This window comes from Nuphar pumila, chromosome 6 (assembly GCF_984573655.1).
Source record: "Nuphar pumila chromosome 6, dmNupPumi1.hap1.1, whole genome shotgun sequence".
NCBI classification, from domain to species: domain Eukaryota; kingdom Viridiplantae; phylum Streptophyta; class Magnoliopsida; order Nymphaeales; family Nymphaeaceae; genus Nuphar; species Nuphar pumila.
Genome location: NC_143254.1, coordinates 36748265 through 36765641, shown reverse-complemented (window position 1 = coordinate 36765641; position 17377 = coordinate 36748265).

The following is a 17377-nucleotide window of genomic DNA, read 5'->3' as shown; positions in this document are numbered from 1 at the left end:
CATGGCATTGGATAGAAATGAATGGAGGAGAAGGATTCATGTGGAAGACCCAGAATGATTTTCTTTGTTGGTTCATATCGCCGACCCCAATTGTTTTGGGATGAAGGCGTAGTTGTTGTTGTTGTTGTATCATATTTGTACAAGCTGCATTGCGTTCTGTTCTTGAGTTCAGTCATCAGTGTCATCTCATCTACAACCATCACACCCATATTTTGTATAATAAACTCGTTAGATAATCTTACTTGCCTATCATCCTGTGCACGTTGATTGTTTTGATAATAATAGCACCATAGTCTTATGATAAATCTCCAGTTTAATGAGTATTATCACTTTGTACTCCTTTAGGTTATGCCCCTGTTGTACACATCTCTGCAATGTGAAGGTTAGATGGGATGATTTCTTCTTTTCTTTTCTTTTTCTAAAACTTGTTGTAGCAATGGGTAAGAACTTAGGGGTATGTATGAAAGATCCCCATGAATTCAGAACAAATCTTCAAGAAATCCGTGGATCTAATAGCTGCAGGGTAACCACTTGTTTGTTGGTAATGTTTGTCAGCATCGCAGTTGCTGTAAGTAATACCCATCATTGCTACATTGCAATACACCCCTGTCAACATTCACTCACATTGCCAACACTCTGCACTATCAACACATATCACTCATTCTCACTCACATCACACAGCCATTGTGTAATTTGCCTACATTACTGCTGCCTTCTCTTCATTGTTGATATTTTCCTTGGGCTTGTTTGCATCTAATCGATACCTGCTAAATAGCCTGGCAAGTAAGATTATACATTCCTTCAATATCAAATGTGACCTATAAGGGGTATCTCTTAGGCCCTTGAACTCACTGCTCTCAATAAAACTCATTCAACAGTTTGGTCTATAAATGTGTCAGAAATAACAAAGTATTTTATCAAAATTGGAATCTCAGAACTTATTCATAGCTAGTTTTGGAAGCAACAACCACTGAAATACTTCCCCTACTATTGATTGTCTGTTCCTATTCAGATTATTGTCCATAACTCAGTATAAGCTCTGAAATTAGAGCAATGCCAAGTGTTGTTAAGCAAGGTATAGGTCTCTCAACATCCTTTTCAGATGAAAGTATAGATATCTGTTAATACCAACTGATCTACTCAATGTCTGGGAGCAATTTTGACCATGTCTGTCTCAAAATTTAGTCACACGAGTCCATCACTCGCTGGTTTGATAATTTAAATTTGTTGTCATGCATGACAACCCAACCTCGTGGGCTAAAATTAGCTCAACTCCCACAAGATTTTCCCCATAATATGTCATCAGCACATCACTGAACACCTACTTCACTGCACAACCTTTTGTGCACCTCCCACTCACAGCAACACTTATCATTTTCTGTTGCACAGGCCCTCACTACCTTATGCCACCACCTATTCACAGCATCATCTGAGCACCTCCATCGCCATATCCTCTTTTTCACCCTTTTTTACATTCACTATGACATAATCACCAGTGTCCACCCCACTCAAAATACCTTCACTTCACAAACCGTATCCCATCAGCCCATCATTGAAAGGGGCTCCATCTATGGCTGCTACTGTAGCAGCACTCCCCATTATTACCACCATTTAACAGCACATTCATCTATGTTGTCACTAACACCATCTTGTCTACAACCACCCTGTAGCTATATCCCTCCAGCACTATTGTCTCCTACATACCTTCCTGCAAACATCCACATCACTCATCTGTATTTTCTGCAAATGGTACTATTCATTGTAATAGTACCCTTTACAACTCATGTTGCAATATATCACCAATCACCATCACCTACATCACATATTCACCATGTATTATGTATAGTATAGGCATCTTTTCATTAATAGTGATCATGTGCATATCAATTTCAGCATAATTTTCTTTTATATTTCTATGCCTTTGTAAGTGTTAACCCTATTTTGCAGGATTATAGATTTCCCTTTCTCAAGTTAGATATTTTCCATCCCTTCAGAAGTCATATCCATGATGTAATAGTTAGATCATCAATGAGAATTTACATTTCCAGATTTTAGATAGAATGAATGAGCATTGTTAATATCATAAATTGCTTATTTTCATGCTTTTTACCTTTATTTTCCAAAATCTCACAATGTTGAAACATGAATGACACGTGCACCATTTCGTAAGAGGTAATTAATCCTAAGTTGATGATTTACATCAATGGCCATAGTCAGGATGTAAACAAAACTTAGTATTTTTATATTTTATAAAATAACACTGGATCCACACTTGATTCTTTTTCAAAATTCAACATGTTTTTTTTAAATAATTTCCTCTTTTATCAGAATTTAGTCTAAAAATTGGCTCAATACATATATCAATTGCCATAGTCAGGATATATTGAGAGTTAATTTCATTCTAAACTCTATAAAAGCACCAAAATATGTTTAATTCTTCACTTGAATTTAAATGTAGTTATTGTATAATACATTCAATGACCATAGTCAGGGATGTATTATATCTTCAACCTCATTCTTAATTCATTTAAAGAATGAAATATGCTTTTCAAATCCAATTTCAAAATTATTTAAATTCATTCATCATTTAGGATAGAATTGCATCATATTTTCAAAATTTCCTTTTCAAAATTTCAAGTGATTCTTTTTCTTTATTTCTCAGATCAAATCTTATTTATAGATTCAAATTCAATTCTATCTCAATTCAAGATTAAAAAAAATCAATTTTAAAGTCCAATTTGACTTTGAAATTTCAAACATCATTTTGTATTCAAATTTCAATTTTCAAATCAAATATCCAAAACTTCAAAGTTTAATTTAAAGTTTCTGATTCATCTTCTGATTCAAAATCAAGTTTTTATCTTCTTATCTTCAAATTCAAAATCAAAATTTGAGATGGATTCTGAAATCTCAAAACTTGACTCTCCCTTAGTTTTAAATTCGATCTGGGTTTTCCAAAAACCCAGACCCATCTTCTAAAGTCCCATTTTGGACTCTCAAAATCCAAAACCAAAGTTAGATCCAAATTACATCTTGGATTCTAGGTTTCGGATCTAATTCCCATTTAGGATTTCAGATCCAGAATCCAATTTCATCTTGGATCTCAGACTTCAGATCCAAAATCTATTTTAGGATCCAGAATCCAATTCCATCTTGGATCTCATATTTTAGATCCAAAATCCATCCTAGGATCCAGAATCCAATTCCATCTTGGATCTCAGACTTCAGATCCAAATTTCCTCTACTATCCTGAATTCAATTCCATCTTGGATCTTAGGCTTCAGATCCAAATTCCATTCCAAATTTTGGATCCAATTCCATTTAAAATCCAGAATTCAGCTTCATCATTGGATCTCAGATTTCAGATCTAAATCTCATTTAGGATTCTAAATCCAGAATTTAATGTCATCTTGGATCCCAATTCTATTTTAGGATCCAGACCTGGGATTAAAATTTCATTTTGAACTCCAGGATTCAAATCAAATTTTACCCCCCAATTCTAACTTTTTCAAATCCAATTCCATTTCATTCCAGATTTCAAAATCCAAAGTATATCTTGATTCCCAAAAATCCAAGAACCAACTCTATTTCTCAATTCCATTTGGATTTCTCAAATCTCATTCTAATTTCAAACTTCAAAGCTTCATCCAGCTTCAAAATTCTAATTCAGAGTCCATTTATGACTTTGAAATTTCCTTCTCTTTTTATCTCAACTTCAAAAACATTCCTTTCGAAGTCCAGATTTATTTTTCCAAAACTCTGATTATTCCAAAACTTAGAACTTTAAATCTTAAGTTTTAAGTTAGAAATCATTTCTTCACTCTATTATTAGATTCATCTCAGAAACACTTGGGGATTTTCAAAATCATTTTTTTCAAAAGGAGCATACATCCTTGCATTGCACAAGCATGATCCTTTATGCATTTAGACTTAGGATAAATTCTTAGGTAATATTAAAACAAAGCAAAAGACATGAATTCGACCCTTGGTTTGATTACCCCTGGTAAAGGCGCCAGGAACATTCGAACCTCGTACCGACGAGCGAATCCTGTCTCCCAGTTTTGCCACAAATATTTCAAAAATAAAGGCGAGTTATTTTCTTAAATATCTTCGAAATTAAGGTCAAGTGAGACCCCATAAAAGAGTTCCGCTTTCTCTTCTTTTTCTTTTCTCTTTCTCTCTTTTTTTCTGCCTTTTATTTTCTCCCTTCAAAAAAGAGGAAATAAAGGTTAGAAAGGAAAAGAGAAGAAAGAGAGAGAAATACCAAGAGAGGAAAAATTTTGCGATGATCACAGGTTTGGCGACCGAGATAGGACCCGTCTTTGTCCGGTTGGATCTATGCCTTTCGCTTTGCTTTGACATTTCTAAGTCTTTACTCTACAAATGTCAGCTTCATTTCCATGCAAACCTTAGGAGCCTAGACTCTGTCCTAGGCTGACATCATTGCATATAGGATTTAAGTATGGTTTGGTAGGACCATATTGAGGAGATTGTTCCATGTTCACATTAGACTTAGATTTGAAATACAACTCTCCTCAATTCTAGGGATTGAATGCAAACAATGTATGCAAGTGTATGCTTCTTTTCATTTTAATATATCTCTTTTAAGACTTGCATTAGAGACATCTGATTTTATTGCATGTTGAGCATGTTTTTTTGAAAAACCTCCCTACATATATTGTCCTGGTCTTCACGTTGTTGGGCTGTCTCACTGAACCATAGTTCGGGAGAGAGCCTCACAACTGGACCACTTATTTGGGTTCGCGCCCCCCTACCACGTACCTAAGGGCCATAGTCCGAGGTATATCGGTAGGTGCTCAAGGATGTTGGGAAGCCATTACCTTAGAACCAGAGAAATATTTATATGCCACGTACTTCGAGCTTCGGCTTGAGTATATCGCCATATCTTGATTGGAATCAGATGATCTAAAACCTTAGACTTAGGATTAAGGTCCTACAAGTCATTTCAAAATATTGCATTTAGAGTCAGCCTTTAGGGAGTGTTGTTTGCGCATACTTGTTTGTGCAGCTTTTTGATGCGATATTTCTCTTATTTTTCTTATATATGTATATATATATCAAACCTTTTCAAAAACCCTGGGTGTATTATTCAAAATTTCCCCTTACTTTCAAAAACCCTGGGTGTATTATTCAAAATTTCCCCTTACTTTCAAAAACCCCAGGTGTATATTTTCCTCTACCTACATTTTCTTTTCTCTTTTTAGATCAAATTTTCTTCAAAACCCTGGAAAATTCCTTTAAAAATTTCCTCGATCTTTCAAAAATTTCCAGGTTTGTATCTTCAAGAGTCTATCCATAAGTCCTGCATTCTATCTGATCCTCATCATTCTTCTTTGCCCCAGTATCATTTCGATTGCGTCTGATTCTCTCGATGTTGTCTTTCCCCGAGATCATGTCTTCTATCATATACAAGATGGATCCTCGGATCATCGGGTCATCCAGTCTCATCCTTTCTTCCCTCGGTGGTATTATTCTTGGTTCGCTACCTTCTCGCGTATGTTTTCAGACCACTTGGATGACTGTGGGTTGAAAATGGCATCAGTAGCAAGCAAGTGAATCATCAATGGAGCTCTGATTCAGACTATGGCAGAACGGTGGAATCCATGTACTTGCACATTCTGGTTTTCATGGGGAGAGATGACTCTACTGATGGACGAATTCAATGATATTATGGGATTGCCCGAACCAGCTGGTCAGCCAGATGATCCTGTCGAGCAGCAATTCATGATCAACATCAAAGGAGTGGATGTTCAAGAAGCCTTGGTCAGAGCAACAGGGAGCAGATCTTGGCCTCTCACTGAAATCGATGGGAATCAATTCATTGACCTGTTCGGACTCTATCGCAAGTACGGAGCTTACGAAGAGGTTGACACTTTGTCTCGAGCAGCAAAAGACAGAATTCAGCATGCAATGATCCTATGCACAGTGGGACTAGCTTTCTTTTAAGATGGTCAAAATTTCATAGATGTCAGAGTTGCCCAGCTCTTTCGAAGATTGGGAAGTAAGCAGACCCGTCAACTTTCAGTTTCTATGGCAACCTTGGCTTTTCTTTACCGAGGCTTGGCTCGTTTTGCCCTCGGAGAGACCATTCTGGTGGAAGGATGCATGTATGCCCTACAGTCGTGGTTCCTGCGACATGTGCTATCAAAGGTCAGTTCTTTCAGATTCAGTAGTAAGCAACCGAAGTTGGTCATTCAATATCGAGCCTTGATCGAGAAATTGCATCAGGAAGAGATTATTTGGGACTTCTTTGATAGAAAAGAATCAGCTCCTCACTACACTTATGCTCGCAGTAAGCGCTACAGATTGCTTGGCTCCATCTTCTGTGTCGATTATCAGCCAGAAAGATGTCTCAGACAGTTTTCGCAGAGGCAGGTTCATGCCAACACCCGCTTCTCGACAGGCAACATGCCAAAATTCAACCTACAGTCGGATCAATGGTCTGGGGCATACCATGTCACCAAATATACTTGGGATTACTTCATTTTTCTATCTGTATTTTCGGGATCAAATGTATCTTCTGAATATCAAGAGTGGTGGCAAACTGTCTGCCCACCCTCTCTTTGTCTTTGAATATTACTATCAATAAAAATTACTTTTGGGCCAAATTTTATTTCTTATATTTTGTTTTATAGCACAAATGGTCACGATTCTGGTGACAACCTCATCCCGGGTAAAAGGGACATTCCTCCTACTTCTCTTCAATATCTCTTATCATGGTTGACGACCTCGCCTAGGTAACAAGGCACATTTTCTTCATTATCATAAAAGTGATAACACAATTATCACAAGTCTTGTGATGACCCAATCCCGGGTAATGGGATAATCTCTTAAAATTGTCTACAAAATCCCTTTATTCTTGCTTTTCTCAAAGAATTGTGATTTTCAAAAGGTTTTTTCCATACTCTAACCATTCTCGTATCCTTCAAGAAAACTTTGGCATCTCAAAAATGGTTCAGACAAGAGCTGGTAAACAGACTGTTCAGCAGCACAGCGATAGCGAGAGAGAAGAGATGAATTCTCCCATATCATCTAAGAAATACGACTCAGGGGATGAGAGTGATGTTGATCCTGCTATGTATAGAGCCTTTCAAAAGATGATGTCCAAAATGATGGCAGAACAAGCTAAGGCTGGTCCAAAGAAAGCAGCTTCTAAAAGCAAGATTAAGAAGAAGCCCATGAAAAAGCCCGTCAAAATCAGTAAACAGAAAGTACAACGTGACAGCACCTCGGAAGATTCATAATCAGCAGAAGAGAACTCTGAAGAAGAAGAACAACTGATTTATATTCCCAAGCATATGCGGCAGCCTAAGAGAACAGTTGAAGAGCTTGTGCCAATAAGCAAACCCAAGTACGGGGCACCAACGGAAGATCCCATTCAGGCATTAACAAAGATAGTCAAGGATCTGCAAATCCGAGACAAGGGAAAGAGGTCATACACTAGGCAGGATTTCTACCTTGGCTTAGAAGGGGATAACAATCTGGAAAACCTCCTCAGAAAATTCATTAAGTTTGATAGATCCGACGATCCCAAATCTCATTTGGCCATGTTTTTCGCAGAATACGCTCGGTTCAACGAGGATAATTGTGCCCTTTTTCTCTGTTTCCCCTGCAGTTTGGAGGGGATAGCTGCCAAGTGGTATGCCGAGCACGTCAATCCCATTGAGCTAAGGGATTTTGATAAAGTTGTTAATATGTTTGTCGAGCGCTTTTTGTTCAATACAGAAGCTCTGGCCACGCTAAACCATCTGTGCAACCTCAAGCAGAAACCCAATGAAAAGGCCAGGGATTTCATCCATAAATGAAAGAGCATTTGTAATAAGATGAGGAATCCCATTTCTGAGGAGCACGCCCTCCAAATCATCCTCAACAACTTTTGTCAGCCTTTGAAAAGCCTCATTTTTTCATATCCATCCAAGTCATTTATTGAATTGACAGAACAAGCGGAATAGCTCGAAATGGGGGTAGAGAATGAAATGTATGAAGGTGTCACTTTGGCCAAGAATATCCAGGATCCAAAGAAGAAGGCACACTTTACTTACTCAGTCGACGCTCTCGGGGATAATTAGGGCAGTAGCAGCAAGAATGGCAGCGGCAGTGGCACGAAGCCTGAGCAGAACAGAGGTAGAAAAGGAAAGTTCTTCAAGAACAATAATAAGCCTCTCTCAAGCGGTCCTCAACAAAAAGGGGATCTTCAGGAAAAGCCCAAGCATATCGATTGGAGAAGGGATCAAAAATTTACTCCCCTCGATCAGCCTTTGGAAAAAGTTCTCGAATATTTACTATCCCATGGAATGGTAAAACTTCTCAAAGTTGCAGATCCGCCAGTAATCATGAAAAGATTCAAGGAGCAGTATTGCAAGTTCTATAGGGCGACAGGGCATGATACAGAATATTGCTTTGTCTTGAAAAATTTGATCCAGGACTGCATTGACAAAAGCATCCTCATAGAAGACGAAGAGGAAGGCAAAATGGAAATCATGTCCGCCCCATTCCCAAAACATTCAGCATCAACCATTTCAGAACATTCATTTCTCCCACAAAGCCATATACATTCATGCTCCACTGAAGAACTAAGTCTCCAGCATCAGGTAATGGTTCTACATCAGGACCAGCCTACATCTCAGAAGATGAATATCTTCTCATTTCTGAACCAAAGGAATATATCAGTTAAGAGTGGAAAAACTCAAGTTTTTCCAAAAAGATTCCTTAAGAAAGAAGCATGCGCAGAGGAAGCAGAAACCTCTAAGGCAGCAGAAAAGCGGGCCAAAAGTCTCCAAAAGCCGATTACAACGCTCACCAATATTTCCATCTTTGAATTGACTCATGATTCTCCTAAGCATCAAGAGAAGCTGGATGATTTATTAAGAAAGATTAAGGTGAAGCCAAGCACTACGTCAGAAGATATGGCACAAATTGTAAATCAAGCGATGACTAATGCGCCTATCACCTTTTCAGATGAGGACCTGCCAAAGCCTCATTCTTTTCACAATAATGCATTATACATCGTGGTAAGGACCAGGGGCATGATTGTTCCGCATGTACTTGTCGATGGAGGCAACAGTCTAAACATTTGCCTATAGATGACAGCAAAAGCCTTAGGATTGAAAGAAGAGGAATACGTGCCTGATCCCATTACCATCTATGGCTTCGACAATCACGGGCAGACTGCCAAGGGCAAGATCTTTTTGGAATTTTTTATCAATTACTCGGTGCACACAGTTATGTTCCATGTCGTCAATGTGCCGCCAACTTATAATCTTTTGCTAGGACGAACATGGATCCACAATGCTAATGTCGTTCCATCAACCCTCCATCAGTGCATAAAATGGTCTAAGGGAGGAATGATTACCACTATCCTGGGCGAAGATCCTGAAGAAAGGCTGGCACAACCTATGATTCCCCGCCCAACATTTACAGCGGATATTCCAAGCATCCAAGAAGCAGATGAAATCAACCTCAGCGAAAGCTTAGAAATGCTGAAGCTGAAAGATGCCATGGATGAAGAAAATGTTACAGCCACGGTCCAATGGCAGGGACCTTGTTTCTTCAAATTAGGAGGACGTATCAACTACACCTCCTTCAGAGATCATCCTTTATTTCCACAATTTTCCAAGGCAAGAAAAGGATTTGATCTGTTGATAAAACATGGATATCAGTCATTCCAAGGCATGAGGAAAAATTAGGACGGCATTCCCGTTCAGCATGCAGACAGTTCAAGGTTAGGGTTCATCGGCCAAGATTCCAGTAAAAAAACATTTTTTGTCAGAGGAAGCCAATAAGAAGATGATGCCTTAGTTTTTCCTGCTTTTTCCATTCATGCTCTTTCAGTTAACTCTTGTAGGGATGACACAGTCCCATCTTTTATCAAATCTTGTAAATATTATATTTCAATTAATGAAAGATCAATCTTCTCTTCATATTTTGGCATCTATCATTCTTTCTTATATTTTGTCTATGCCATTCATTCTTTGCCTTGTACAAAAAACTTGTGTTGGCTCATACTTTCTCTTAAAAACTTTTCATGGCATTTTCAGGATCATAACTCCTGAATCAATGAAGAAATTTATTATCAATCCCAAATATTTAAAATTGGCAAAGATTCCTAAGATGAAAGACAAAGCCGAGGTCAGCCAGGCAGCAGAGCAGACTGAAGAGCTAGCAGAGTTTGATTCCACCATCCAGAAATTGCCAGAATTCACCCACATTCAGAAGCAGGATGAACCCTCGTCTTTGGTTCAAGATCCCACTGAAGATATCAACATTGGTTCGGAAGATGATCCGAAAATTCTCAAAATCGATTTGGGCCTAAAAGTAGAAGAGAAAGCAAGACTCGTCCAATTTCTTAAGCAGCACCAAGAAGTATTTGCGTGGACTTGTGAAAATATGTCAGGATTAGATCCCAAGCTGGTTGAGCATCAACTCAAGTTGAAACCAGATTCCAAACCAATCAAGCAAAAACTGAGGAAATTGGACCCTCGAGTTGAACAACAAGTTAAAGAAGGACTTGAAAATTTATTAAAAGCAGGCTTCATCCAAGCCATTGACTACCCCGATTGGTTGGCAAATATCGTGGTAGTTCCTAAAAAGAATGGAAAAGTTCGAATCTGCATTGATTTTAGAGATCTCAATAAGGCTACCCCGAAAGATGATTATCCACTTCCCAACATTGACCTATTGATCGATAGCACAACGGGTCATGCCATGTTTTCTTTCATGGATGGATATTCAGGCTATAATCTGATCAAGCTAGTCGTTCGTGATCAGTCAAAAACTTTCTTTACTATACCATAGGGAATCTTCTGCTACACAGTAATGTCGTTTGGGCTAAAAATTGTCGGGGCAACTTATCAAAGGGCAATGGCCGTTATTTTCCATGACTAGATGCACAAAAATATGGATGCATATGTGGATGACATTTTGGTTAAGTCTAAAGAAGAAGAGAATCACCTCGATGCTCTTAGTCAAGTTTTTGAAAGACTTATTCTCTACAAGTTAAGACTTAATCCTCAGAAATGTGTTTTCGGAGTTGAGTCCGGCAAATTGCTGGGCTTCATTATCAGCAAAAAAGGAATAGAGGTGGACTCAGCCAAAGCAAAAGCAATTATTGATATGCCGCCTCCAACTAATCTCAGAGAACTGCGAAGCCTTCAAGGGCGTATTCAGTCTATTCGCAGATTCATCTCCAATTTGGCTATGAGATGTGAACCCTTCAATCATTTGCTAAGAAAAGGAGTTAAATTTGAATGAGGATCGGAATGTCAACTCTCGTTTGAGCGCATCAAGCAATATCTCCTTAATCCACAAGTTTTAAAGCCGCCAAAATTGGGGAAGCCTCTCTTACTGTATATTTTCGTCAATCAGAACACCTGTGGAGGATTCCTCGCACAGTATGAAGAAGGCAGCCTGATAAAGCACGCCATCTACTATGTGAGCAAAACCTTCATTGATTATGAAAAGAAGTATTCTCAAATGACGAAAACTTGTCTAGTGCTGGTTTGGATGTGCCAGAAATTGAGACATTACTTGTTGGCATCTGAAATCAAATTTCTATCAAAGCTTAATCCTCTCATATACATTCTTGAGCAACCATTTCTCACTAGACGGATTGCGAAGTGGCAGGTTCTTCTAATGCAATATGACTTAGAGTATGTTTCTCAAAATTCAATTAAAGGCCAAGCAATCGCAGATCAGTTGGCAGATTTTCCTTTAACGGAAGAAATTAAAGCAGAGGATGATTTTCCTGATGAGCACATCTGCAATATCCAACAGCCTTCAGTTTGGAACCTATTCTTTGATGGCTCTAAAAATATGTCTGGCATATGGATTGGAGTTTTGCTAATCACTCCAGAAAAAGAAATGATCCCTTATTCTTTCAATCTTAGTTTTCAATGCACTCATAACATGGTCGAGTATGAAGCTCTAATACAAGGACTCAAAATTCTGCAAAATTTCAATGTCAAGAAAGTGCATGCCTTTGGCGATTCATTACTTGTTGTCAGTCAAGTTAACACTGAATGACAAGTGAAAGATTTCAAATTGATTCCGTATCAGAAGATCGTCCTAGATCTTATGGACAACTTCGAAGAATTTCAGCTCAGCCATATCAGAAGAGAGCATAATCAGATAGCTGATGGCTTAGCCGGCCTGGGCTCCATTTTATCCTTCAAAGGCAGTGAATCATGTCATTCTTTTGAAGTTGGCAGACTTGAGCAACCTGCTTTCATTTCTACCATGCAAGTAAACCAAGTCGATCAGAAGGAGAAGCCTTGGTATCAAAATATCAAAAATTTCATTAAGACTGGTGAATTTCCACCAGAAATGCCAAAAATGGAGCAACGTGCAATTCAGCGTATGTCTACCCGTTATTTCATTCTTGCCAATGTCCTTTACCACCGTGGTTTCAGTTCCGAGTATGCAAAATGCTTAGACAAAGAAGAAGCTATGGAAATAATCCAAGAGGCACATGAAGGGATTTGTGGTGACCATGTCGGCTATCAAACTCTCATCAAACAGATCGTCCGAGCAGGGTATTATTGGAATACCATGTAGCAGGACTGTCATCGATTTGTGAAGAAGTGCGTCAAGTGCCAAATGCACGTGTCTTCCATTCATGCACCGGCCACATATCTACAATCAGTTGTTTCTCCTTGGCTATTTTCTATGTGGGCTTTTGACGTCGTCGGCCCGATTACCCCTTCTGCTTCCAACGGCCACAAATACTTTCTGGCTGCGACAGAGTATTTCACAAAATGGGTTGAAGTTGTTACTCTACGCACAGTAGAAGGCCGCCATGTAGTTTCTTTCATTCACAAGAACATTCTTTGCCGCTTCGGCATACCACATGACATTGTCTTAGACAATGGAAGTCATTTAAAAAATAAGAGGATGAAAACCTTCTGTTCTAAATTCAAAATTTGCCATCATTTCTCAGCTCCCTACTATCCTCAAGGGAATGGCCAAGCAGAGGCTACCAATAAGATTCTGATCCGTATTTTGGAAAGGACCGTGAAAATAGGTCGAGATTGGCATGAGAAGATTCATAATGCACTCTGAGCATACCAAACCACCATTCGGACTCCAACCAATGCCACTCCTTCAGAACTTGTTTACAGAACTGAAGTGGTGTTACCTCTCCATGTCTAGAAGCCCGCTCTCAAATTTGCTTTCCTTATAGAATTGTCACTTGATCTGTATCAGCAGCAGAGATTGGTGCAACTGGATTTACTGGATGAGAAGAGGCTCAAGGCAGCAAAGCATGCTCAAGCTTATCGATAGAGGATAGCTCGACACTATGCCAAGTCCGTTATTGAGAGAAAATTTTGGGTTAACGATTTGGTGGTCAGATCGACAACTCATCTCAAGCATCGACCACGGGGCAAGTGGTCACCCAATTAGGAAGGCCCTTATGTGGTTAAGGAAGCATTGTCTCGCAATTTGTATCGTCTAATCAACGCAAATGGGGTGGAAATGCGAGATCCTGTCAACGCTCTGCATCTGAAGAAATTTTATACTTAGAATTTTCATTCTAAAGCCTTTTGTACTATTCAAAGAGTCATTTCAATAAAACAATGATCTTCTATCAATTCTTACATTCTTCGCCATGATACTGGGGCATTTTTATTTATGATTTATAATCATCTTCCTTCATCATATGCAGGCAGGATTAGACAAAATTCTTTCCTCAAATTCTACTAATTTTCAAGTGATCTTGTAATCTTTAATAAATTTCATTCATATGGTCCATTTTCTCGCTTAAATCAAGTTTTTATCAAATTATTGTCAATATTTGTCAAGTGTTAACAATTTTTCATCAATCTTATTTTCTATCTACCTTTATCTTTAAAAATCCCCTTTCAGGTTAAGGGATAAACCTGATGCCTCCTTTCAATGAGGTATTCTTTTTGTTATTTCCCTCGTTTAGGATAAGGGGATAAATTTTGAAAGCTGACCACATGCAATTAAACTATGATGGTTCATTAATTCTCACTAAGAACCTTTATCTTCTAAATTCATTTTGAAAATCTAGCTCATCTTCAAAACCCAGTCCTCGCACTAGTTATTTCTCAAACTTTCCAATCATATATTGAGCTCATTTGGAAAATCTGGTTCTCACACCGATAACCTCCTAAATTCAATCTTCTGATCAAAGTTCTTTCTTCTGCCAAATTCAAGTTTTGACTTGAACTTCCCAAAATTTGATGTATTCCAAAAAGATCCAGCACTCGTTGGTCATGTATCTCAAAAGATCCAACCCTCGTTGGTCATGTATTTCTAAAAGATCCAGCATCTCAGTGGTCATATATTTCCAAAGGATCCAGCATCTCGTTGGTCATGTATTTCCAAAAGGATCCAACACTCGTTGGTCATGTCTTCCCAAAAGACCCAGCTCCCGCTGGTCATGTATTCCAAAAGGACTCAGCATCTCGTTGGTCATGTATTTCAAAAAGTCCCAGCTCACAAGTGTCGATCTCCCAAATCAATCTGTTCCACAAATCAAACCTTCAAAGTGCGATTTCTCCATTCTCTCATTTCCGAACCTTCAGGTTTTCAATTTCTCAAATTTATCATTTCCAAACCTTCAGATTTTTAGTCTCTCAATTCTATCAGTTCCCAACCTCTAGGTCGCAATATCTCTAAATTTTCATCATTTTCTCAACCCTCGGGTTATAATCTCTTAATTTCAATCATTCTCAAACCTTCAGATAAAACCTTTTCAAATTAAAATCCAGTGTTTTCACTGATCGGGATTTTCAAAATCCAGTTTCTCATAACTGGTCGGGATTTAAAATCAAGTGTTTTCACTGGTCGGGATTTTCAAAATCCAGTTTCTCATAACTGGTCGGGATTTAAAATCCAGTGTTTTCACTGGTCGGGATTTTCAAAATCCAGTTTCTCATAACTGGTCGGGATTTAAAATTCAGTGTTTTCACTAGTCGGGATTTTCAAATCCAGTTTCTTATAACTGGTCGAGATTCAAAATCCAGTTTCTCATAACTGGTCGGGATTTAAAATCCAGTGTTTTCACTGGTCGGGATTTTCAAAATCTAGTTTCTCATAACTGGTCGGGATTTAAAATCTAGTGTTTTCACTGGTCGGGATTTTCAAAATCCAGTTTCTTATAACTGGTCGGGATTTAAAATCCAGTGTTTTCACTGGTCGGGATTTTCAAAATCCAGTTTCTCATAACTGGTCGAGATTTAAAATCCAGTGTTTTCACTGGTCGGGATTTTCAAAATCTAGTTTCTTAAAACTGGTCGAGATTTCCAAAATCTAAAAGTCAAGTTTTCTAAAGTCTAATCTTTACATCATTTTTCTAAATTGCAACTAAAGTTCTCATCAAAATCCATATTAAGTGATTATTTCACAAAAGGATTCTGGAACATTATGCCAATTTGCTAAAAATCGTTGTTGATTTCAATATTCTCATTGCACGAAAAGAATTACCTCAGATTACTTCTAGTATTCTTTCCAGAAAGGTGAAACTTTTTGCGAAAAGAGGTAAAATTCAAATCTTTTATTGTTGATCAAACCAAAAGGATGTAAGAAATATCCTCGGTATGATTAGTAAAAGAAATATTCAATGAGATTGAAAAGCCAGAAGCAAATTGATATTGATCATAGCTATGGCGCATGTTAGAGACGGCTATCTGGCAATCAGGCAGTGGAAATATCTTGAGCCATAAAAGAATCCACTCAATCCTTGTTTTCTCAACCATTTAAACAACAATCAAATATCTGCAAAAGGGATCCCTCAATTGCCGTCACGATGAAGACGAATAGGCGAGCTAGACCCCCGGGGCCAAAAAAGATTTGGATCATCTCCGAGATAAAGGAGTTTGTGAAGGATCCTTCCAGGAAAAGTTCAGATCACCGTCGAGATGAAGGCGAGTGTTATGAACCTACCGACAAACCCTAAAAGATATTTGATTTCTGCTATCATCTAAAGACCCTTTTGAGCCAATATCATCAATAGAATCCCTGAGATAAAAGAAGGATCGAAACATCTCCAAGATGAAGGAGTTTGTGACGTACCCTTCCCTGAAAAAGAGAGAAAAGTCAGGACACATCCAAATGAAGGATGATGTGAAAAACCGAGAAAGTTCAGTAACTCAAAAAGAGTGCAAAAAGATCATCATGGGAAAACACCCAGATATCAGACTGCCAAAGTTGTCAGAAGTCATATTTTCTCATGCAAATTTTTTTTATCAATATCTCTTCACTACTTGCTTTTATGAAATTAAGAATATTTCTTCTCTTCTCATATATAGGAAATAGATAACTTCCTTGAAGAAAATCATCAACGCTAAAATTTTGAATTTGACTCTTAGAACCAAGGAGTTAACCTCATTGGAGGAAATACTCTAGGTAAAAGAGGAAATATCTTTGCACATACGTGTACATCTTTCAAGCGTTTGAATCAACTATAATTTTATCTTATTGGCAAAATTTTCTAGCTATTCTAAAAGCGAAATATACATTCAATATCCATTTTTGCGACCTAGTGTTGTTTATGTTTCCCAAAGAAGTTGCCTCTTTCAGAAGAAGTATCTCTTCCTGCCCTATCACGGTTTCTTCAGTCGAGAATTCTGTATGGTCGTTCCCACTCAGGTTAAGAGTCAAACCTGAATTTTCTGCGAAAGGTCATTGATTTCAAAAGCTATTTCAGTCTCAACAATGAGATGCCCAAAATCATCCTTTTTCCAAGCTTTAGGGAACCCTATCTTCATCCTTTTCGCAAAAACCCCTTTTGGATTTGTTCGTCCAAACTCCGAAGGTCCCATCTTGGTTTCTTTGTTCGAGGATTCCATTTGGTCGACTCCTTCAGGTTAAGGGTTAAGCCTGAACCTCGCCCCTCGAGGTATCTTCCTTTTCAGGTTTGGGTAAAACCTGAGTCTCGTTCCTACAAAGGTTCCTCATTTTTGACGAGGTGATTTCTTCCAATCCCATCGTGGTTCTTTCCATCGATGAATCCATGCTTCATATATCATCCAAGAAAGGATCATACTCGAGTTTCATTTCACGAGGCGTTTTCCAAAAATGTCCCATCAAGGTCCTTATGTATTCCTTTCCTCATTCCACTCATTTTGATATATCTTTATCTCATCCAGGTTAAGGGTTAAACATGAATCATTCCAAAAAGTGTATCTTGTCTCACCCATGAGACTTGATCAAAATTCTTATTCCACCATTTCGGGATGTTCACCGAAAGTCCCATCACGATTTCCTCATCCTCTATTATTCAGTCATGTCATTTTCGAGGATTTTGTCTCCCAAAAACCATTCAGGATAAGGTTTTAAGCCTGAAGAGCCATATTTTTTAAAACAATTCTTCCACACCCAGTTCAGATCTGCT